The following is a 25551-nucleotide window of genomic DNA, read 5'->3' on the forward strand; positions in this document are numbered from 1 at the left end:
TTGTGTCATGACAGAGCAAGGACACACCCTCTCGTGGGTTACAGTAAACACACGGTGACTCATCGCCTCCCCTCACCTCCGCCAGAGGTTCAAAGGTGGTTAGATCAGCAAAACAAATGAGTGAATGGCGAGGCATCCCTCGGAGACGCATCCATCTGACCGCTGACTGGCAGCTCTGTCAATGAGTGAGTGGGCAGTAAGGTGCTGCTGTTTACAGGACAAGAGCTGTCTGTGTGTGTGTGTGTGGTGTTTAAAGTTTAAAGGTATGTATTATGAAATACAATCACTTGTTCAGTGCATGTGCACATTAAATACGGAGCTTCTACTAACCCACAAAATGTTTTTATTTATTTATTTTTTGGGTGGTTTGCACCGCTGCTGACGTCAAATGCAGGCACTTTAGAATTGCCCCGCCCTTTTGTTTGAGTCTCCTCCAGTCACAGCGCTGGACCTGTGTTTACAGGAGAGCACGTTGAATGAAGATGAGGTTAAACCGAGCAAAAGAACAGACGGGCTCAGAGAGTTTAGAGCACTGATTAAGTATGGAGAAAGTGGCGCTGAAGCCGACGGCTCTGAACAGGGCTTGTTTAGACAGTGGAAGAACCCTGATGTGGTGTTTGATCCTTGTGGTGTTTTGATCAAAGAATATCACAGATGATTCATTAAGACTGACCCCAGAAATTTTCACTTGTGACAAAGGGGTAGAACATGCCCCCTTTCAAAAAGCAATGCTTTTTTCTTCTATAAATTGCAACATACACGAGATGAAGGAAGTTTATTCTCCATAGATTGGGTCCACTGCATGAGCATGGCCATGTTTAAAAGGATCTCAGGCGCTCTGACAGACCCAGACCACTAGGTGTCAGTGTAATGAATATGTATGAGTAAGGAGAATGACAGGTGGCTCTTTTAAAGTGACACTGAAAGCTGTATTAATATTGTATATTTGTACCAAGTCTATAATACACCCAGGCCACTAGGTGTCAGTAACCACTGGTGCATTAAGAGAAGAAATATTAATTGTGATGATGTGATCTCACTCCCTGTGCATTCTCTCAGCTCCACTGACCACACAGAAGTGCGTTGTAGTTCTACACTTATAGACTGGAGTCCAGCTGTTGCTCTGCATACTTTGTTTGCCCCTTTCACTCAGCCCTTCAGTGGCCCCCGCGTTCCCATCATTCTCAGCATGATGCTGGTGGTGTGTTAGTGTGTGAAGTGGATCAGACACAGCAGTGCTGCAGAGTTATTACCTGTAGGGGCAGTAGAGCTAATTCCAGGTTGCAGTGTGTGTACGTTGGTGCTTGTGTTTCCGTACTGTGCTGTCTTTTCTGTGCTCTGGCTGCACTCCGAAGACCTGAGTGAGGTCCTGTTCCCCAGGGTTTGTGGTGCTGGAGCAGTGAGTAATCTGCCCACTAGCATGGCCGTGTTAGCATTGATTTTGTCTCACTTCCCAGCTACCCCCAATTAGCTCCACTGCAGCCTGTTGGAGAGAAAGAGCAGAGAGAGAGAGAGAGAGAGAGAGAGAGAGAGAGCATTCTCTCCCCTCCTCTCACAGTGCTTTGTTTACACTGCTAATTGCTGCTCCTGTTTCCTTTCATTAGCAAGAGCTGCCTGTTACGCTAAGTGCTCACTCTATCTGTCTGTCTGTCTGTCTGTCTTGGTCCACATCTGTCTCTTCCTCCCTTTATCTATTAGTCTCGCCCCCAGGCTCTTCCTCCTTCTCCATCTCTCTCTCTCTGTCTGTATGTCTTTCTGTCTCTTAAATTCACTTCAGTTGACATCTCCAAGCTTTGCCCATTCATGCATACAGTTGCCAGGTTGGGGAAGCTTTACAGAAGCCTGGCAAAAATCCCATTCCACTTAATGATAACACTTAATTTAGATCCACTGTGCAATATTGCTGGCATGTGCAGTTGTAGCTCTAGGACTAGGCAGATAATAATAGTAATAATAACAATAATAACAATAATAATAATAACATCCCGTATACAAACCTAAAGTCATCATGCCTAGTACTAAGGGTGTATCCCATTTCTTAATTGTACCCATACCCCTTGTTTTTGGGTGTTTTCTTGCCCCTTGTCACCTGGATTTACAAGTTGAAGTTGTGGTGGTTAACATCTTCCCCTGTGAAATGAGACGACCCGTCAAGACCCTGACACGTCTTCAGAACACTGAATATAGCAGCGCTTCAGTGGTGTTCTGCTGTGGGTCTGCATTGATATCCGAGGCTTTGCGGTGAAACCTGGACTTGAACAGACTTCAAAAGCTTTCCACAATCGTATATTATCACCCACACCTAACTCTCTCTGACGTGAAGCTGAATTCAGCTGCTTATTGTTCGAAACGTCCCGTTCCACCTTAAATACTGCAGTAGCCACAGCTGCTAGAATGTAATTGCTTAAACATTTAATGTGGAACTGGAAATTCCGAGACATCTTCAAACTATTAGCGATGTTCTCTGCTTGTTATGAAGTAAAGGGTCACAATGCTTTGAAACTGTTTTCAAGGAGAAATACTGATATTAGTGGATTTCTTTGGTCGTTTGCACCGCCATTTTGCTGCTGGTTCATAAGGTATTCATAGGCTATCGTTTGAAATCTCAATTTCAAGGGGTATATACCGCTCTGCCCCTACAAGTGTTGAGACACCCCACTCCTAGGGGTACCAGAGGGCTAGGGCTAACGTAGTAAGGCTAATAAGTAAAATGAGATTCACCCATAGTGTGGCCTAGAGGGAGCTGTGGAGCAGTGGAATTGGGATGGGTTAGAAAGCTGTTCATTGTCCAGAACTAATCTATTCAACATCTGTACTTGACCTCATTGATGTTTGTGTAGCTAATTGCCAGCAAATCCTCACAGCAATGTTCCAGTCTCTAGTGTCATGGCTTCTCAGAAGATTTGCAAAGAAACATTGGATGGTCCTACAGCTTCTCATGATGCTGAATGGTGAATTATTCTTAATTATGTATTTATTTTTAATTATGATTTTTATCAATCAAACCATTTGACATTCGTGGGCGGAGCTTGGATATATCAGTCAGGTCCATGTGTGTTTTATTGACACAGCCAATTTATGATTAGACCATCAAAGCACTGGAGCTAGCAACATATATATAACAATAAAAACAATGTGAGCCATCACCATTCCTCTCCATCTGTCTCCTTCTCTCTGTCCAGGTCTCTCAGTCTCTCTCCTTCTTTATCTTTCCTTCTCTGTCTGTCAATGTCTCCTGGCTTAGAGCCCAGCTCTACATCTGTGAGCGGTGGAAGTGATTGCAGCTCGCATACTTCCAGCTTTTTCCACTATCAGCTCTGAATCCATCACCCAGACGAGCGCCGTAGATGGAAGTTGAATCTGACTGGAGGTGGTAATCCTCTGAGTGATATCGCTGCACTCTGCCAGACTATTCTGTGGCATTGGTTTGTGTTTTGGAAAGAGGCAGACATTCACACTCCCTTAAAGGGAGTGCGGATGCTAAGACGTCCAGGTGATGCCCGAGGCAAAAGTTTGGAAATGTTTACATGGATTTTAAAGGGAATGGCTTGGTTAAAATCAGCCCAAAAATGAGCTTTGCTTCTTTACATTCATTCGTTACATACACAGACCAGCCATTACATTACTACCACCTTCTTGGTTCTACATTCGCTGCCCTCGATATGTGCCCTCTGTTCTATAATGGACAGGACCCCCACAGGACCTCCACTTAGCAGGTCTTATTTGGGTAGTGGATATTTACGGATGGTGGACTATTCTGAATCTGGCACTGAGGTGTAGAAAAACTCCAGCAACACTGCTGTGTCTGATCCACTCGTCCCAGCAAAACACACACTACCACCATGTCAATGTCACTGCAGCACTGAGGATGATCTACCACCCAAAACTAATTTTTTGTCCTCAAAGTTCACTGACAAGGCTTGTACTTTCTCTCTTTTTTTGGGCCATACACTGTTCATATTTCGTGATATGACTGGAATTCTTCTTTGGTACAACCTGCTGAGAGTGGCTCGGTTGGCCTCTGGGTTTAGGTTCTCCTCCATGTTGCTACCATGGGGCATAATCACATGGCTACATGCACAGTAGTCTGGTTTTCCAAGCTGGTCACCACAGTGGCACACTTGCTCTGTTTTGTCCTAATGAAATGGGACAGCTTGTATTGCACTGTGTAGTCATTTCAGTGTTGGAGTACTGACATCTTATGTGAAACCTGGAGTACTTGAGTTCCCCAGCTCATCCCCAAACAGTACGTCTCCTCACTAATGCTCAGCAGCCTGCTAACGAGGACATAAAGAAGAAGTTAAAGCTTAGTTCACACTTAATTTTTCAGTGCCTTGGCTTGTGTGTGTGTGTCTGTGTTTTGCCCAGTTTTTGCTGGTACAGTGTGTAGATGCACTAATCATTTACGTTGCATGTTTTATGTTTGTGTGTGTGTGTGTGTCTGTGTGTTTTGTTCTTTCTCTCTCTTGTAGTGAATTATGCCTGAGAGGCTTGTGTGCTGAAGCAAGACTGTGCATCTGCAGTAGCCCCCAAACCCCACCTGCCCCCTCCCTCCCAGCCCTTGTAGAGGCAGAGAGAGAGAAAGAGAGAGAGAGGGAGAGCGAGGAGTGGAGCACAGCCGTGCCTCCTTAATGACTCCCATCCCTCTCCGTGCCACGTTATTAATTAGCTCAATGATCCTTGCCGATGGGACCTGGGCGGCGGATTAGAGCCCCCGGCGGGTGCAGCAGAATCAGGAGTGCTGCGGAGAGGTGAGGAGTCTCTCTGGAGGACTCACACTGCAGCCAGTATCACTCTCAGTGCCCTGGGGGGAGCACGTGTGTTTGTGTGTGTGTGTGTATTTGTTTGCTGTGTGTGTGTGTGTGTGTGTGTATGAATGTAAGTTTGAGGGCAGGTGCAGCAGAGTAAAGGGGGAGGGAATTGTGGCTGGGTCAGAAGGAGAAGAGAATGTTTGTGTGTGTGTGTGTGTATGTGTATTTCCAGAAGGCGTATGTTTTGGTTCCACCCACTGGAAATCCAAACATCATTGGTTGATCCCTCTGTCACTCCTTAATTTTGTTGGTTAATCCAAGATGTCGAATAAGGCCTTCTGTTCAGCTCCTGAGGTCCTAAGCAATGGAATAGCTAAAGCTTATTCTGAATTAAAGGTACAGTACATGTACCTTATTGCCATTAAAGGTAGAGTATAGACATACATTTAAAGGTACAACAGTGGTTTTCGGGTTCTGCTGTGTTCCTTAAAGGTCCAGTACATTCTCTTCTCCGGAAGGGGAGGTGAATATTTGTAAGCTTTCATTATATCATTCATTCATTATCTGTAACCCTTATCCAGTTCAGGGTCGCGGTGGGTCCAGAACCTACCTGGAATCATTGGGCGCAAGGTGTGAATACACTCTGGAGGGGGCGCCAGTCCTTCACAGGGCAACACAAACTCATACATTCACTCACACCTACGGACACTTTTGAGTCACCAATCCACCCACCAACATATGTTTTTGGACTGTGGGAGGAAACCGGAGCACCCGGAGGAAACCCACGCAGACACAGGGAGAACACATCAACTCCTCACAGACAGTCATCAGAAAGAAACCCACGGGGACACAGGGAGAACACATCACACTCCTCACAGACAGTCACCCGGAGGAAACCCACGCAGACACAGGGAGAACACACCACACTCCTCACAGACAGTCACCCGGAGGAAACCCACGCAGACACAGAGAGAACACACCACACTCCTCACAGACAGTGACCCGGAGGAAACCCACGCAGACACAGAGAGAACACACCATCTTCACAGACAGTCACCCGGAGGAAACCCACGCAGACACAGAGAGAACACACCACACTCCTCACAGACAGTCACCCGGAAGAAACCCACACAGACACTGGGAGAACACACCACACTCCTCACAGACAGTCACCAGGAGCGGGAATCAAACCCACAACCTCCAAGCCTCTGGAGCTGTGTGACTGCAACACTATCTGATGGTACACAATCACGTATATATGTAATGACTAATTGAAGGTATTTGTTCAATTTGATGTACAAATATGTGTGCATCAGAATTCAGATAACTACAGTCTTTGGCGTAAACTGATAAGGGACTGTGTTCACTCAGTGTCTGCACAGGTTTCCTCCAGTTGTTCTGGTTTCCTCCCACAGTCCAAAAACCATGTTAGTATGGACTGTGCAAACATGACCATAGTTGTGTGTATATGAGTGAGTGACTTGGTGTGTGTGTGGTGTATAGGCACCCACTGTGACCCTATGATGAAGTGGTTATGGAGTGTTAATAAGGGAATGCATGAATGAATGAATGAGTGAATGATGAGAAGCTCAGATCATGAGGTACAAACTGTTTTTTTTTTGTCAAATTTATCAATAAATAAATAAGAAACAACAAATCCCTGTCTTTGTTGCCTTTGTTTATTCTGTGTTTCAATCCCAAAGCTACCTCTAACATCTATTTTTCTTAGTTCCTCGCTCTTTGTCAGCAAAGGTGAGCTCCACTGGGTGTTAGCAGTGGTCTGTAGGGAATAACAGGGCTGCGGTGTCCCGACTCTGCCTTTCCATCTCGCCCGGACACAGCCCACCACCAACAAAGACAGCCTCCCCTCTGGAAGTTTGATTGAGCCTCTGCTCAACAGCGGACAGCTGAAGCCAGAGGCTCTTTGTCCTCCTATCCACTCTTTGTGTTTGTTTAAGGCCCCCCCCCACCCCCGTCCATTTTGCATCCGTATGATTGTCAAAATGAGAACGAGAAGGAATCGGCCCCTCCAGATGTGTGACTATGGCGTGGAGCAAATGAACATAAATGCCACTGTCAGGGCGAGAATGAAGAAAAAGTGTCATAGCGGCCGTCTGTGGCTCTGTCTGAAGACGAGGGGACTCGCTTAGCATGTGAAAAGGAGAATCAAGGGGAGAGATGGACCCTGATATGACATGATCTGCTATGGCTCTTGGGTTATGGACCATAGTCAACAGTGAGAAAGCCTTGATTTTTGTGTCAAAATAAATCAATTAACCATGGGATCGTGAGTCCACACTTTTCTTTATGCTTTAGATGAGATAATCTGAAAAGGCCACTACATGTTCACATCTGGCCTATTACTCATTCATTATCTGTAACCCTTATCCAGTTCAGGGTCGCTGTGGGTCCAGAGCCTACCTGGAATCATTGGGCGCAAGGCAGGAACACACCCTGGAGGGGGCACCAGTCCTTCACAGGGCAACACATACTCACACATTCACTCACACACTCACACCAATCCACCTACAAGCATGTGTTTTTGGACTGTGGGAGGAAACTGGAGCACTGATACATTTGCTGATATCCAAAAAACTAAAATGTCAGATGTGCTAATGTACAAATATAATTATAGAGTTAATTATGTAAAACTTTTAACACTTAAACTTGAGTTATTATTATTATTATCATTATTAGTAGTAGTAGTAGTAGTATAACAGAATTATGAATATGTAATTACATGATAACGTGGTTTTAGAGTGTGTATAACATGGGTGACCTCTGAAATTTAAACAGAAGGTGAATGTTAGTGACTCCACAGCCACAGAACTTGGCTGTGCCTCAAGAGGTCATGACTTTGGATGGATGCCTCTCTGGTAGCTCCTCTAGGGAGACAAGGGCAGTGGGCATTGCTTTGAGCAATGACATGGAGAACCACTGACCTAGAGATGGCACCACTTGTTTTTCTGATGCTGAATTCAATCACAAGTATAGCATTTGGAAATTTGCTTCAGTTAAGACCAACAAGATATCTGTACATATTTTACTAAAAAGAGCACTTCAAATTAACCTCTCATCAAGTTCAGGGTCATGGTTATGATTTATAATATTATTTTGTATTAATTGTAGTGTTTTACTAAAACTGTCAGCTTCCATGCACTGGTGGCACTATTTCACTAATTACATTCAATACACTGTCAGACCGCATGAGCCTCATATCTGTGAGCACAGTGTTGATTGAAAGGTTTTTGACGCTGTGCAGTTCAGCTCAGCACAGCTCTACAGTGCGATAAAAAACAGTTTCTGAGAGAGCAAATTTCAGCGTTTGAAAATAAGCTAATTAAGACCTGGCCAGCTAATGTACACTTGTGGTTTAGCACACAACAGCAGGTGATTTTCCAGCAAATTGAGGCTCTAATCACACATAATTGGAGGATAAAGCCTCTACGTATGAGCACAAAGGCGAGTGAAGTGTGACATCACAATGTCACTGAGCTTCCACAGCACCCCCTCCCTGTGGCTCTCTTAAATGCACGTGAATGAACTCTTTGGACTTGGACTTAAAGTAGTCGGACCCAGAACAGAAATTTAAACACACCACACACTTCATAATTTTTAAAATAGCGCCCTCGTTTGAGATACCATACACATTTTTAAATACCAAGGTATACTTTCCGGGCGGCACAGTGGTGAAGCAGGTAGTGTCGCAGTCACACAGCTCCAGGGGCCTGGAGGTTGTGGGTTCGATTCCCACACCGGGTGACTGTCTGTGAGGAGTGTGGTGTGTTTTCCCTGTGTCCGCGTGGGTTTACTCCGGGTGACTGTCTGTGAGGAGTGTGGTGTGTATTCCCTGTGTCCGCGTGGGTTTCCTCCGGGTGACTGTCTGTGAGAAGTGTGGTGTGTTCTCTCTGTGTCTGCAAGGGTTTCCTCCGGGTGCTCCGGTTTCCTCCCACAGTCCACGTTGGTAGGTGGATTGGCGACTCAAAAGTGTCCGTAGGTGTGAGTGTGTGAGTGAATGTGTGTAAGTGTGTGTTGCCCTGTGAAGGACTGGCGCCCCCTCCAGGGTGTATTCCCGCCTTGCACCCAATGATTCCAGGTAGGCTCTGGACCCACCGCGACCCTGAAATGGATAAGCGGTTATAGATAATGAATGAATGAATGAAAGGTATACTTTCCGTGGAAAATCAGTTTGCTCTGTCCACATGATGCAGTAAACTAAACATCCACAAAAACCGACTGCGACGATAAAAACATGTATCTAAGGTCAGCACATTCAGTGCCAAGTGTGGACCGCTCTACACTTCTGAATTTGTATTAGTTCTTTGCTCTCCTCTGGTATCGGATGCAGCATTTCCAGCTGGTTTGAGCCTAATGTTGATTCTGATCAAAGGGTCCCCATCTCTACCTCAGAGTGGACGGCCAGGCCACTGTACAGTAGCGTGCTCTCTGTGAGGCCACTGTCACGGTCGCGGTCTTGAGTCTTATATGAACATTTCATATTTGTGTGGGTGGTCACTGAGACAGTCCACACGTCCATCATGCATCTCTATAGAGCTCTGAGCAGCTCCAAGGTGACAGCGATGCTCTGGCCATGTGATTATTGACTGGCTGACCTCTGGGTGACCCCGCTGGTGTGCGAGTAAAGGGCAGGGTGTTAGTGCATGGCGCACTGTCTGTCACACACGTCAATAAGGTGATGAATGGGGCCGGTGGTTATTAAAGCAGAATTAGAGCAGGGAGGGTGTGTGTGTGTGAATATGTGTGTGTGTGTCTGTGTGTGTGTGAGGGGTGGGGGGGCGATAAATGATGGCGCAAATGGCTCTGCAGTTGAGGGCTGGGGAGCCGGATGGCACAGCATCAGTGTCATCAGTCTTTATTATCCTCCAGGGAGAGAGAGAGAGAGAGAGAGAGAGAGAGAGAAAGAGAGAGAGAGAGAGAGAATGAATAAAGTAGAAGAACGGTCAGTGCTCATCACACAGCATGGACACCTTAAATCCCCCTGCTGGACGCTTGCTATACCTTACCTGTTTTCTACATCACTAATCTCTCTCTCTCTCTCTCTCTCTCTCTCTCTCTCTCTCTCTCTCTCTCTCCTTTAACTATTTACCTCTCCGTCTTCCGTCTCTATCTCTCTTGCCATCTTTCCCTCTATCTTCCTCTTTCTCTCCCTCATCCTCTACTGCTTTTCTTTCTTTTATCCTGCCATCTGTCTCTCCTTCTTTCCCTGCCTCTACCACTTCTCTCACCCTTCATCTCTTTTTTCTGCCATCTCATTCTTTTTCCCAATCTATCACTTCTCTCTCTCTTTTATACTCTTTTCTTGTCATCCCTCCTTCTATTTCTCTGCCTCCATGACTTCTCTGTCTTCATTTCTCTCTCCCATCTTTAGCCATCTCTTCTTCTCTTTCCCTGCCTTTATCACATCTCTCTCTCTCTTCTCCTCTTTGTCCTACACTCTTTCATCTCTCTCTTATATCTGTCTCTGTCACTATTTTCTGCCATCTTTCCTTCTCTTCTCGGCCTCCATCACTTCTTTCTCTCTTCATCTCTCTCTCTCTCTCTGTCTCTGAGCTGGTTTCTTCCATTTCTTCCTCGTTCTCCTTCTTCCCCTCCATTTTCTCCAGCACAGAGGGAGGGGAAGACCCCCTACTGCTATTAATCATGGTGAAGTCTTAAAGCCTGGCGGCACACACACACTCACACTGGGTTGAGGCAGGGTGGTGTGGGCGAGGCGAGGCAGCAGCGGGTTCACTGCACAGTCACAGTGTGGAGGGAGAGCAGCTGATTGGTGGAGCCCCGGCTAAGGCCGGCCTCTTAGCAGCGTGTCACCGTGGCTGCAGATGGGAGTGGACGCTGCTGCTGCCGCCTTTGGTATTCTCTCCCTGTGCTCCAGCGAGCCGCCGCCACCGCTGCTTTTTTTCTAATTAGTACTTTATTTATTGGTACCCCAGTTAATGTCTCTCCTAATTTTGGGACGCCTCTGTCTCCATTACGCACAGATTCATTTGCTTTAGACGCTGCTCTGCTGCTCAGGAGAACAGACAGAACAAACAGAAAACAGACGTATGGGGCACAGTCTTAAATCTAACGGGGCCCAGAATGGCTCCTAGGAGAACTAAATTTGGTTATTGTTTCTTTAAAGAAACTTTGCTCTAACAGAACATTGTACTTTAAAGATTTTGGGGCGGAAGGCTGTAGCACATGCTTCCTCTGAGACACATGACGCAGCACTGCATCTTCTCAGACGGCTCAACACGTTTGGATGAGAACCCTAACTGGCAGCTCTGCGCTAACAAATGCCAGCATTGGCCAGCGTCACGCTGAGTGATGGGCTGGCGGGAGAGCCAATTGTGTGAAAGGAAGGCTAATTAAGTTCTATTGGACTCCCAGCTAAGGCTGTGGGGATTGAACTGGCAATTTGCAGAGCGAGGAACCTTTTTAAAGTTTAAAGAAGCTCCACACAGGTTGTGTGTGTGTGTGTGTGTGTGTTCTACAATTACAGACTCTGTTCTTCAATGGTCAGGACTCCCACACGACCAGCACAGAGCAGTTATGTATTGGGTGGTGGATCGTTCTCAGCGCTGCATTGACACTGACCTGGTGGTGATGTGATGAGTGGATCAGACCCAGCAGTGCTGCTGGAGTTTTTAAAACAGTGTCCACTCACTTACACACCTATAACATTGGTCCACATTGTAGATTAGTTAGCGACAGTGTGTGTTGGTTGTCCTCTAGTCCTTCATCAGTGGACACTGTTGGCTTATTTATTTTTTGAGTGGACTATTCTCAGAGCAGCAGTGACAGCAAAGGCTTTAAAAACTCCAGCAGCACTGCTGTGTCTGATCCACTCAGATCAGCACAACACACAGCAACTCAACACCACCACGTCGGTGTCGCGGCAGCGCTGAGAATGATCCACCACCAAGATAACACTCATGCTCTGCTGGTCCTGTGGGGGGAGGGGGAGGGGGGGTCCAGACCACTGAAGAACAGGGTGAAAATGGGTTAACAAAGAATGCAGAACAACTCCAGTCTGTAATTGTAGGACTACAAAGTGCTCCTGTATGGTCCGAGGAGCTGAAAAAATGGACAGTGCGTGAATGCACAGGGGGTCACTGTTGAAATCTCACAAATCCAATTGCACAGATACAGTCCTGTTTTACATGTAAATGACCAACGCTGCTGATTTTCAATTCCAAGCAGCTAATCTGTGTCCGTAGTGTGTTGATCTGCTGTGATCTATCTGCTGTCCCCTGCACAGTAAATCATCTATTAGCTGAAGCATGGTTTTGGGCTCCGCAGTGGACAGTGATGTATTTGGTTTAGGGAGATTCCCATCAGGACGAGACCTTAATGGCTAGAAACAAACACAGTTTTAAACCCCAGCAGGGTCTTCGGATGGAGCTCATGGACGAACCACTACACAATTTAAGTTGTTACTGAAAGGGAGCCTTTGAGTGGCTGTAGATGTGTTTGATTATGGACAAAATTTAAAGGACCTCTGTGATGCCCTGTGCTGGATTGTGTTTCTGCTTTGGGCCCTAGATTCACCTTGACCCTGGACAAGACGAAGAGTGAGTGGAGAACTTTCATATTGCTGCTGTCCATCGAAACACATGTATCTCTAAGCTACTTATACGTCCAATGGAAGTGAATTGTTCACGTGACGTAAAAATAGAACGAACAATTAAAGGAACAATAGGTAGTATTTTTACCTCAAACTTATAGTTTCAAAATCATTGTGATATTTTACTGACGTGTACTTGTGAGATCAGACCCCCTGCTGTTGCTTCTCCAGGCTCAGTACTGCAGAAGCTGCACTATGTAGCTTTAAGAGGAGGGTAGGAAGCTAGCTCCCAGGGCCCTTTAAATATCAAAACAGTGTTGTAAAAGTGAATAACACTCTGCAGCTGTAGGGGGAGCCCAGGAAATAAAATACCAAATCTCACCTAGTGTTCCTTTAAAGCCTAGTCCACTATAAACTTGTGTGGTCATCACCCATCTCCAGGCCTTCTGCTTCCCATGCTTTCATTATTTCACAGTCAGAGTTCCAGAACACTTAAAAGGATGTCTGACCATAAGATAAATACGATCAAGGTCGCTTTGCTTTGTCATTCCCATAACGTAAGAGGCTCGTAACCCCGAAACCATCTGGCTCGACTCCCCCGTGACCCTCTTGAGAAACCAGCATGGTGTGTCAGCTGGGAGTTGCAGAAGCCAAGTTCATGTTAAGTGCTGTTTGCACTCGTTTTTTATTATCCCTGACTCTTTTAGACTGTTATTTACATCTTTGATGAAGCGCCAAGCCCTTATTTCAAGCATGGTTCCCATAGACACTAAGCTTTTGCCTCCCGTTTCCTGACTAATTCACAGCCCCCTCCTCCCCCGCTTGCTCTGTATGGCTCTAATATCTCCTGTATGCTCTTGTACCATACCTTTGAACTTAATGCACAGCTAATTTCCCCGGTATAAACCTCCCCGCCTCTTATTTTCAGCTCGGTCTCTTTATATTAGGCGATCAGATTAGTCCACGGACGAGGCCCAATTTAACGCTGCTCCGCTTTGCGTTTGGGAGATGATAATCCAAATGGGTCAAATGAGCCCTGGTGCGCGAGAGGACGGACGCAATGGGTTAAATAATGACTGCATTAGCTGCAGCTCGGCGCAGGTGATCCGTCAGTGCTCGCGTGTTCCCGGCCCACTGCTCCCTTCCGCTCCGGACGCTATCTCCTTCAAACACCTGCAGCACTGTGGACCACCTACTCAATACAGCTACAAGAGGAAGAGGAGGAGACCTGCAGGGAAGAGAGAGGAGGTGGAGAGAGCAGGAGAAAAGAATACTCCCCCAAAAAACAACAAGAAAAACCTAAGAAGGACGAGGGAAAAGGAGGAGAAAAGTAGAAGAACAGATGGAGAGAGGAGAAGAATTGTTGAGGAACAGGAGCTGAAGGGCGAAGGGAAAGAGGAGGAGGAGGAAAAGTGGAGAGATGGTGGACAGGGAAAGAGAAAAGGAGGTAGAGAAAGTAGTAGAAGAAGAGAGGAGCTAGAGAAGGAAAATGTCAGGACTGAAGATAGTCCACAAACTAAAAATATTAATGTAACAATGTTCTGTGGACAGTGTCCAGCGTCCGCTGATGGACTAGAAGACAACTGTGAGAGGCAACGAAGACACAGTAAGTCAGCCTTCCCAAAACGAGAAGAAAGAGGTTCTTCAGGGTTCCCCAGTGCTCTTTTATTTACAAAAACTCACATTTACAATCACACATACGACTATTAAAAACTGGGAGAGATATTTCACTCCACTGACCCTAGTGTCCAGTGTTAGACCTTGACTTTTACATAAAGGGGTGGTTTCCTAGACAAGGATTAATCCTAGTCCTGGACTACAACATTTTAATAGTGATTTTTCCACAGAAAGGAGGGTACTAAGCTTAACCTCTGTCTGGGAAACCACCCCAAAAACCTTGACTTTCAGCAGTCTCTACACAACGCCGTAATCATCGCTACCACCATCTCACTCTCTCTTTGTTTCTCCGTAACTCCCCCTCCTACCCAGGAAGCCCCTCCCATCAAGGTCACGACTAACCAATCAGAGATTAGAAGCGGCAGAGAGATGTAATTAATAAAAGACTACAACTCAGCAACAATTCATTTTACTTTCAGTTAGTTATAATTCATTCTGTTTCTCTTTTACAGCTACCCCCCACCAGTGTCCAGTGTCAACTCCCTGAAGACCGCTATAAACCCTCCAGAATTCGTGATCGCACACTTTTTAAAGTAAATATGTGTCGCAGTCACACAGCTCCAGGGGCCTGGAAGTTGTGGGTTCGATTCCCGCTCTGGGTGACTGTCTGTGAGGAGTTGGTGTGTTCTCTCTGTGTCTGCGTGGGTTTCCTCCGGGTGACTGTCTGTGAGGAGTGTGGTGTGTTCTCCCTGTGTCTGCGTGGGTTTCCTCCAGGTGACTGTCTGTGAGGAGTGTGGTTTGTTCTCTCTGTGTCTGTGTGGGTTTCCTCCGGGTGCTCCGGTTTCCTCCCACAGTCCAAAAACACACATTGGTAGGTGGATTGGTGACTCCAAAGTGTCCGTAGGTGTGTGTGTGTGTTGCCCTGTGAAGGACTGGCGCCCCCTCCAGGGTGTATTCCCACCTTGCGCCCAATGATTCCAGGTAGGCTCTGGACCCACCGCGACCCTGAACTGTATAAGCGGTTACAGATGAAATGAATTACAGTTTTAGTTATACACCTGGTTTCCCCACACGCTTCATAATACAATTGGTGACTTGCGTCATCACAACGCCAAACAAAAACAGTGCAGCAACAGATGAGTTACAGTCTGCGAGGTGGGTGTGTCTAACAGAGTGGACCGTGAGTGGGCACAATGTTTAAAAACTCCAGCAGCACTGCTGTGTCTGATCCACTCGTGCCAGTGCAGCGTCACTGCAGCGCTGAAAATGAACGATCCACCACCCAAATCACATCTGCTTTTTGGAGGTTCTGAGCATTGAAGAACAGGGTGAAAGGGGGCAAAAAAAGTATGCAGAGCAACAGGCAGACTACAGTTTCTTTCCCTCTCTCTCTATATATATATACATGCGCATGTGTGTGTATACATGTACGTATGTCCTCTCCTTCCCTGTCCTCCGTCCTTTCTGTTCCTCACAGGACAGTCCAGGCCCGTCACGTCAGTCTGAGTCCTGTTTATATTTATGTATGGAGGAGAGCGGAGAGGAGCCAAGGCACTGTGGGCTTTATTGACTAAGCATTAAGGGGACATTATCAGGTGATAGTGGAGTTATTTATGAGGCAGTGGAGGGGGCTGAAGAGGCGTGGGGACTGAGTTATGTGAGAACTGGTGCGAGGATGAAAGCTGCTCATACAGTCAGAGCTGATAGTGGCCTGCGTCCGCACGCCTCACTGTCCTCTCCGCCTGCTGAAAAAGAGCCTCAGATTTATGAAGAACGAGTTTCTGCCGGCCCACAGGTCAGCGCCGGCTGGCTTATCGGACCCTCATGCCACACCGGTGGCCAGGGAGCCTTGACGGTATGCAGAACAGTTTGCAAATGGCCCCAAACAAGCACGACAAGCATACAGGGCTGAGAAATTGGTAGTGGGTGCATGTGTGTTTGTATGTGTTTAATGCAGATCCAGTCGCTAGCAAGGAAAGCAGCAATGCTTGGACCCCTGACCCTAATTCTAAGCCGGTGGACGTTTGTAGAGGACAACTTGAGAGGTTGGAATATGAACGGGCTGGTGATGAATTATACATTGAATATCTGCGCTGTGAATTATGAATTTCATACGTGAAAGCAGACTCTGTGTCTTTGCCTGGTGGCGCTGCGGGGTAAAAAAGACCTGGCAGGGAGAATTCCAATTGGCGGCCATGTTGAATTTACACTTTTACCGGCGGAATCAATCATTATGGATCCCGTGGACGTTTCTCATGATTCCCCGCTCTCCCTCTCCAAACGATATGGGCGTAGTCCAAGACTCTGGATCCATTCGCACGACCTAATTACGATTTCCCCCTCTGAGAAAGGCCAGCATTCTTTGGAGATGTGGGTTATCGTCAACTGATTCATATGCGACCAAATGCTCACTGTGTTTACAGCAGCGTAAACAACCAAAGTGCTCTTTGACGAAAATAAGAGTTTGTTTGAAGATAGATGTCTGATGGAAGAGTCGGGGAGCTTCGCACAACGGACTCTCCGTTTATTTCATGTTACTTATTACAATCACAGCTGCTCATTCAGAAACCTTATCCCAGATTTATTTCCGTCTCCTGTTTACTACGCCGTTGCCAAGGGGATCCCATTAACATGAGGGACGTTCAAAAGCACTTTGCAAAATAAAACAAAATTCCTTCACAGCCCACCAAACGGCACATATGTCAGCCTGGGTCTTAAAGGTACAGAAGTGGACCAAAGGTTTGGATGCCCCGGCTTCTAATGATACATTTCAAGGGTTTATGAAGTCTGCATTGTCTGTAGGAGGACAAATCTTTGCCAACATATTAAATTAAAAATTTTATGAATGCATTTGGAAGTAATAGACGACAGACGATGTATATATTATGTATTTTATTATATTTTTAATTAGAAAGTCCACAAAAAAGGCCACCAAAACATTTGGACACTACCAAAGATCGGGTACCACTGCGATGAGACGGCATGATAACAGGACCATCCAGTTATCCTGCACACCGTCAGTCTGGATAGACCTGCAACTACACACACACACACTACACACGTAGACACCCACAACCCCCTCTTACCTCTACCCTCTGGCACTTTCACTCTAAAACACACATATGCACACCCTTCACCTCGCTGAAGCCATCTTTCTCTGCAGTAAACCAGGTCAACAAACAAAAAGCAATTATGTTGGGCAGCTGCCGCCTGGGAGTGGGTAATTACAGTGTGGTGTGGACAGCTTCATTCTAAACAGGTACTAAAAGCATCATTAATCATCTCCATGGTGATGTCCCGGCCTGCTCTCAGTCACGTGACCGCCTGCAAGCAAGGAGGAGCCGCCTGATTGGCCGGAGGCCTAAGTCCTTGCGGAGGTCAGCCAGTCAGCTCCGCTGACCCGCCAATGACCTTGTATCACTTGACCTCTGTGGCCCTGGAGGTCACGCCTCCATATCAGCCGGAGAGTGGGTCAAAAAACGAGAGAGAGTGTGTGTGAGGGAGGGAGGGGAAGACAAATGGCACAGAATGTAATGGTGGAGGGATGGGTAAAGGAAAGGGAAAGAGGGAAAAAAAGAAAGGGGGCGGTGAAGATGACAAATAAAAGAGTTCTGATAGAGCACCTGGGTCCAGCACCTGACCAGTGGACATGAAAATTATTCCAAATTACACATGCATACCCAAATATGAGAAATTAAAACGACATCTCGAAATACTGACCGATATATCTTTTGTTAATCATTATCACTACGCTTGTATGATACTGATATACGCAAAGGAGGCCTACAGTTAATGAGATATGGCTTATGTAATATTACCAAGATGTTTTTAAACATTTCAGTGCCACTGTATTTCATTTGCACTGATCAATAATGGTTTCTTAAGCCTTTGTCCTGATGATGGTAGTTGGTGTAGTGCAGTGTGTAACACCACTGACTTCAACATGGAAGACCGGGGTGTAATTCCACACCTTCTTGGGTAGCTAGGGCATTATATATATATATATATATATATATATATATATATATATATATATATATATATATATTGAGACTTTGAGAGTATGTACTAAAACAGCGCCACCAGTGGATGGGAGATCACTTAATAAACACATATGACAATGTTTAATTAATTAGTTTTTCACATAATGCTGTTTTTTTTAAGTATTCATATTAATAATTCAAAGAAATGATCACATTTGATTTATAAATGCCTTTTAAACTTATCCAAGGTCACTGTACATACAGTTCAATCTTAAAAGTGAAAACAGTATTGAATTAGTATAAATTAAATAAGAAAACACAATGAGATACATGAGGAATTCACCCAATAAAACACAATATATATGTAAGCTGAAAGAGGACAGATGAGTTGGCACGTAGATGAGCAGTAACAGTGTTCCAGAGTTGACACTTAACACTAAAAGCCCTATCTACCATTTTGCAGAGCCTAGAGGGAGGCTCCCGTTTGTTCGCTTGTTCTTCTAATTTAATGGGTCCTGTCAAAATTTATGACTACAACAAGTTTTATGATTGTTATGATTGAACGGCTTGTAAATAAATGTCCTTTGAACGGTGAACCTTTCAAGCTAAACACGATAAACATGCTTTTCTAGGAACCGTGTGCTTGTAGCCAATCACAAATGCGTATATTGTGCACTAGCCAATCACAGATTTTCTTGGTTGCCTTGGCAAAGCAAGGAGTTTCTAAGAGAAAATGTCCGCTCTGAAGCGGGTTGAGACATGGTGGATGCATGGTGCTAATGGCTGTGCAGAGACTCGATTTTGGAGAGTTCATGAACCTCTGATTGACGGATGGAGTACAATGGGTTTATCTGAAAGACAGACAGAGCATCTTCAACAGTGTTTTCTCTCTTTCCCCCTCACTTCCTCTTCACTACACTTCTACCACCTCCACGAGACACCAACCTCTTTGCCTCTTCTCCGTATCTGTGTGTGTGTGTGTGTGTGTGTGTGTGTTGCCATGGCAACCTCACCCAGGCCAGCTCCGGGCAGAGTGTTGACTTCAGACAAATACAAGCGTCGCACTGCTCGCTTCATCCTTGCCGTTTGCGAGACGCAGAAGTCTAAATGTGCTTGCGTGAGCTTGTGTACGCCGCTTTATTTACAGTATGATCTCACAACTTAGAAAAAAACATAGGAAAAGCAAACACAGTATATCATCCCCTGGCAAATTAGCCACGGACCACCAAAATGTGTCGAATCAGCCTTGAACACAAAAGCAGAACCTGCACAGCGTTCACACCCTGCCCCCAAAACGTCATTTTTACGCCGACGCCAGTCTCCTTCCGTTAATTTAAGGTCGTATTTTAATTCATCCGCTTCAATGCTGCCCAATACCTTTCTGCAGACTCGGCAGAGCTCCACCTTATCTCTGTTTCCTCTGCCTTTCCCACATTATGCTCGTCTGCAACTTTCCAAAGGGCAACTCAAACAGCAAAGCAGCACTGTAGAGGTCAGCGCTGTTTTCATTTTTTCCCCCTTCCCAGAATCTTCAGCTGAAGGCCATCTTTATTTATGCCTGTAGCAAGCAAAAGCCCACACATGTAGTGGTGTTAGTCAGTGTCTTTTATGGCTCATTTAGAGTTATTGAATTAGAAAAAACTGAATGCTAACCAGTCATTGTGAAGCTAATTATAATAACAGTAATGTTATTTCCTTAATACTGTATGTTATTGCAATTTTGGTATTAATTCTTAACACTTTAATATAAAATGTATGATTCTGTAGGAAAAGTGTCTATAATACATCCAGTTTCTACTGGAAGACTTAAAGTTCCACACCATTTAGACATAACACGCTATGTCTAATAGGTGAATGTGTATGTGATGTGTTTACACAAGGGGTGGAGTCAGTGTATCAGTAAGTTGTTGTGGGTGGAGCTATATTCTCTGGTTGTGTATTTAAAAGTGTTTAATCTGTATTAATACACTCCTTGTAAATAGTGAATTCAGCCAATTTTAAGGCACACACACGTGTTCAACTAGGTCGACATGCCTTAAGTGTTACCTAACAAGGTCTGAAATCCCCAGCTAGGGCAGTGGAACAACACTCTGTGGAGTGATGGGGCAACATTCAGTACATTTAGAATGAGCTGGAGTGGTGTTTATGATCAAATCATCCAACAAGAGTGAATGGGCTTACTTGTTTTTGTGGCTGAATGCAATCAAATCCATCATTTACCAACATCATTCCCAGAAGAGTAACCAAAAGTTGTTACTACTACAAACAAGCTACTAGTTGATACACTTTATTTAGGAAGAAACATTAGATGAGCTTTTATTAGCAGGTGGTCTGGACATTTGGGTGGTATATCTTTTGTTTCCTCAGTCTCTCACTGTGGTGTCTCCTTTCTGCCGAGTTGAATTATGCCCATGCTAGCAGGCTAGCAGCAATGTGACCTGGCCTGCATCATCTGTAGGTAGCAATAAACAAGCAATTTGTGAAAAGCACCACAGGCTTCTTCTGGCTAGCATAGCAACAGAGTTTCTAACACAGGCTAACACAGTTTCTCCAAGAGAGAACCTGACAACCAGATGTTCAACCTGCACTGCAAGAAATGCTAGCTTTGAATGCAAAAATATCGTAATATTTTTAGTGTGTCTCACGTTTCTCTGTGTGAAATTGCAAGAATGATTATAGTGAACAACATTTCCAAACACCAGTAGGCCTACACATTCCAAACAAGGAGCTTGTCAGTTATTCATAACATTCCTATGTTATGATTTGTAGTTATTTTAAGTTGGTTCCTGTCCACTGCTGGTGCTGTTTTGCTACATCTACTCAAAATGTCGTATGTACACAGGAAGGAATGGCCCCACCATTTTTTTGGACCTTATGGTAGGTCCAGTCTTAGGTTTATGGTGAAGATCATTGTCAAGATTAAGGGTAGGGCTGGATTGGTTTTTCCAGCTGGGTGCACTGTAAAAATATCCATAAATTATACAGTTAAAATCTGCCAAATAATGACTGAAAACTCTAAAACTTTGAAATTTGAATACAGTTTCTGTAAGAGTGAAATGCCCTAAATACTTAATGCCTAAATATCTAAATCAGCCAAAACACTTATTTTTACTCTCTACTGGAAAAAAAATACATTATTTTAATATTAAATACAGCACGGTGATGCAGCAGGTAGGTGTTGCAGTCACACAGCTCCAGGGACCTGGAGGTTGTGGGTTCAAGTCCCGCTCCGGGTGACTGTCTGTGAGGAGTGTGGTGTGTTCTCCCTGTGTCTGCGTGGATTTCCTCCGGGTGACTGTCTGTGAGGAGTGTGGTGTGTTCTCCCTGTGTCTGCATGGGTTTCCTCCGGGTGACTGTCTGTGAGGAGTGTGGTGTGTTCTCCCCGTGTCTGTGTCGGTTTCCTCCGGGTGATCGGTTTTCCTCCCACAGTCCAAAAACACACGTTGGTTGGTGGATTGGCGACTCAAAAGTGTCCATAGGTGTCAGTATGTGAGTGAATGTGTGAGTGAGTGTCACCCTGTGAAGGATTGGCGCCCCCTCCAGTGTATGATCCCACCTAGTGCCCAGTGATTCCGGGTAGGCCTTGGACCCACCGCGACCCTGAAATGGATAAGCGTTTCCAGACGATGAATGAATGAAAAATTAATATTAAATACTCTTGTTTATCCACTATGTTTATAACAGAAATATTCGGTAATATTCATATAACAGACAACACTGTCATTGTAGCATAACCTAACATGACTAGCAGCTCCAAATTTTTTATTATTTTTTTATATTTTATTTTAATTTTTTAATTTTATATACTTGTAAACAAATATGTTATTGAATATAAAAATTATGGTTGCCAAAACACAAAGTGCAATATCTTATACATTGTGTCAAAATATTATTAAAGTTCCACAATAATTGTCAATAATTTACCGTAAATTTTACCACATTTTCTGTTACAGTGCAGATCTCAGCAACTAACGAACATTCTTAAAGGGCAAATTATTATCTGTGTTACTTATTGGAACAAATTTAACGGATGGATACATGAACAAAATATACATATAAACGGATGAATAATCTATACATCTCTTCATGTTCTTGCACCAATCCCCTAATGAAAAACATTACATATATCGACTAGATTTAATATTATATCACACACACAGACAGAGTCCATAATTGTCTACTCTCTTTGACCGCTGTGTCTTGCTCTTGGCTCTAAGCTTATTGAGCTCCATTCTCATCTGTTCTCCACCCTCCGTCTCTCCCTGCTCCCCTCCCACCAACCCCAGAGCCCATTTTCACCCCCCTCACCACATCTCCTGCCCTCCCTCCCAAGCCTCAGAAGTGCTGAGTGCTGCTGTTTGCTGTGCACACAGATTTTCGCTGAGGCTGTAAGCTGTCCCCAAACATCTGTTCTCAGGAGTCGCGTAAAGGAGAGGAGAAACAAGGGCTAGGGCTGCTTCACGTGGGCCTGCCTTATACTGCTCTTTGTGTGGGCCATTGACAATGAACAAATGGGTGGCCGTTCTTCATTTCTGAGGCTGCTGCTTGTTTGAGGCGAGTGGGAAAGCGATATGAAGTTGGTGCGTAGGTTAGAAACGGAGAGAGAGAGAGAGTTGGGGTAGACAGAGGGAGAGAGACACTATACGATGAAGAGATATAGCCCAGACAATGTTGGCGGAGGGTTAGTGTGTCCTCTAGGATACGGCAGTAATCAGCCATTTTGGGAAGCAACCGTTAAGTTTAAGGAGCTGCAGTGAAACTTTAAAGCAAAGCCTAACACTCGCCTCCTTTATCGACTCTGCACCTGCACGCTGGCCTCATATATCTGTCATTTTTCCGTGTTGCCACTCTCTACTTAGAGCAGTTATTGTTTCATTAGTAACACAAGGCAGGCTTCAGTCACAATCAATCACCCCCCTACTTTACCATCGCAGTGAGACACTCTGGAAACTTCTCTACCTCTGTGTCCCATCACTTTCGGTTCTGATGGGACCTAACTGCTTTTAACTGATATGACAGCTCATGCAGTCCATCACTGCTATGACAGTATCCTCGCTCTGCCCTAGCGGAGAACTGAATTCATCTTTATATACTCTACTGTCCCTCTCCACTCAGAGTTTGAAAAGGGTTGAGAGGTTCACATGTGAAATACTGCCAAAAAATACAGGCACAACACATACAACATCTTCAAGTAACTACTTGACCCCAACAAACAGGGGCCATGCAATTATGTCCGTGGGCAATAGACTATGTCTTGGTCACGTTACAGATTCTGTTACTGTTTAATGGATAATACTGACAAACTACTGAATTTACTGAATTGTCTACCTTTTTTATATTTATTTTTTGGTTTTCCTTTTTCCTTCCCAATTTGCGCATAGATTTGCACAATATTCTTACTTGAGCTTGATTCCTGAGATGACGTGTAGTTTAGCCTGGGTGCAAAAAAACGTCTGCACGACTCCAGTCCATACATTTAAATCTCATGTCAAAACATGGTAGAATATATTATAATTCCTAACATTTCATCATCTGTGCTCAGCCACCCTTCACATCCTGCCATAATCTGGCTAGATGTATTTGAGTTACAGCAGTAGCTACAGTAGAGTGTGTCCTTTTGTTTGTGCTGGTGATGGGGCTCACGCTGGTCACACAGGTGACTGCATTTCAATCAGATGACAGAGTAGAAACATCATACAGCACAGAACAGTTATTGTGTAATACTAAAAATGCAAATGCTGGTCTTAAAAGACTTTTAGACCCGTTTATGAAAGCATGAATAATTGATCATTTTTTTTAGTTACAGTTCTATTTTTCCAAATGTGTAATTTTAAAAAGGTTTTCCTTTCCACTTTTTGCCACTATTCCTTCACTTTATTTGGAATGACCATTAAGTACAGTTTATTTTTACTCATCAAAACGGTCCCAATCCGGACATGAGACACAGGAGAAAGTCATACTACACTCTTCTTTCAGATGTGAAATGTATGACTAGTTGACTACTATATGTCTAAAAGGGTGGGGATCTACCTAAAACTTTTGGCTGAAAAAAGGAAACAGACGTAAAAGAACAACAGTTGCCAGTTAAACACATAGACGACTGCAGGTGTCTCATAACAAAGGACAAAAATGGAAACAATAGTCTCCTGAAAAGGAAAGGGCTAGCTGTGAGAGAAGCTGTGGAAAATGCAAGTGGACATGAACATTCTAGAAAGATTTTTTTTAGGTGTTGGTGTATTTTCTGTTAAACATGTCTTCTAACGTTTTGAATCGGAATGAATGTGTGTAATGGCCTTTTTGACAGGAAATGATATAAATGAAAGCTTGTGTCAAATTGTATTGAGCGTTTATCCTGCTTTTAGGGAAATCTGGAGTGGGAGAATTTGTAGAAATCTGTTTATTTTTTTACTTTATTATTATTATTGTTCTCATTCTGTTTTTTAAAGTTAGCCTGTGGTGTAGATTATTGTTAGTTCCACTATTAATAAATGGTTCTTTGTAGATTTGGGCAGGATGTACATTAATGTCATTGGAGCTTGAAAATGTTGTTTTCATACACGAACTAAAGCACAGTAGATGGTGCAGCAATTTTGATATTTTGATTTAATAGCTGTTCCAGTTGCTTAAACGAGCTAGTGGGCTATAATATCATTCATTAACGGTTTTTAAACCCTTAAAGTTGTCAATCTTTTTTTTTTTAATATAAAGTTTTGTGGCTTGTTTCTCCTTGAAGTGTCTACGTCAACGGGCCACATGCAGACAGTGTGTTGTATGCAAATTTCCGCTTCTCAAACTGCGCTGCTTTGTGTTATGAGAGCCATTTGTGCTCGCTGAGGCGCACGTGTTGCTCGCGCTGCTAATAAAGAGAAGCAGTGCATTAGCTCGGTCATGACGAGCGGATTGCAGCGCGAGGTAATGGCGTCTGCTCTCAATTACCGAGCAAAGAGCAACAGTGCGGTGAGGATTACGCGCCACGCCATCGCCTCTGTTCTCACGTCCCACTCCGGCGGCAGGCGCAATAAAGCCCCGACGAGGGCTCCGGAGATTGCCATCGACTGTTGTAGGTGAAAGCTAATGAGCTCCGTGGGCAGGACGAGGGGAAATTTGGAACTCTTCAAACTGACACGCGACGAAGAACAGCGCCCAAACACGAGCTACAACTTCCATTCGCGAGCCCGCGTCAGCCATTAGCTTCCAGCTAAAAACACTGAGGAGAACACAAGCAGCTCGTTTTCTCATTAAACAAAGCGCCAGGGCGACTCTTACGCGCTCTTAGCCGTGGAAATGGAAAACAGAAACTCCAACACGTCGTTCAGTTACTTAAAACTTTTGCTAAAATCCTAAACTGATAAAAAAAACCCGTTACACTTTGCTAACAGTGAATTCAAATTTTTGAATAATAACAGCTAAAACGTCCATTATGACGTGGATGAACGCGGATTTCAACAACAGCAACAACAGTATACGTTCTGATAATAATAAAAAAATGAATAATATAAAAACTGATTACTGTTAAAAGCCTAGTGGCTCACAGGAAGCAACAGAAGCATTAGCTGCCTGAAAAATGTTTTACAAACCTACTGCACTGGGAAGTGAATATCAGAAAAAACAATATTACAAAAAGTCTTAAATG

This window comes from Hoplias malabaricus, chromosome 5, assembly GCF_029633855.1.
Source record: "Hoplias malabaricus isolate fHopMal1 chromosome 5, fHopMal1.hap1, whole genome shotgun sequence".
Taxonomy (NCBI): Eukaryota; Metazoa; Chordata; class Actinopteri; order Characiformes; family Erythrinidae; genus Hoplias; species Hoplias malabaricus.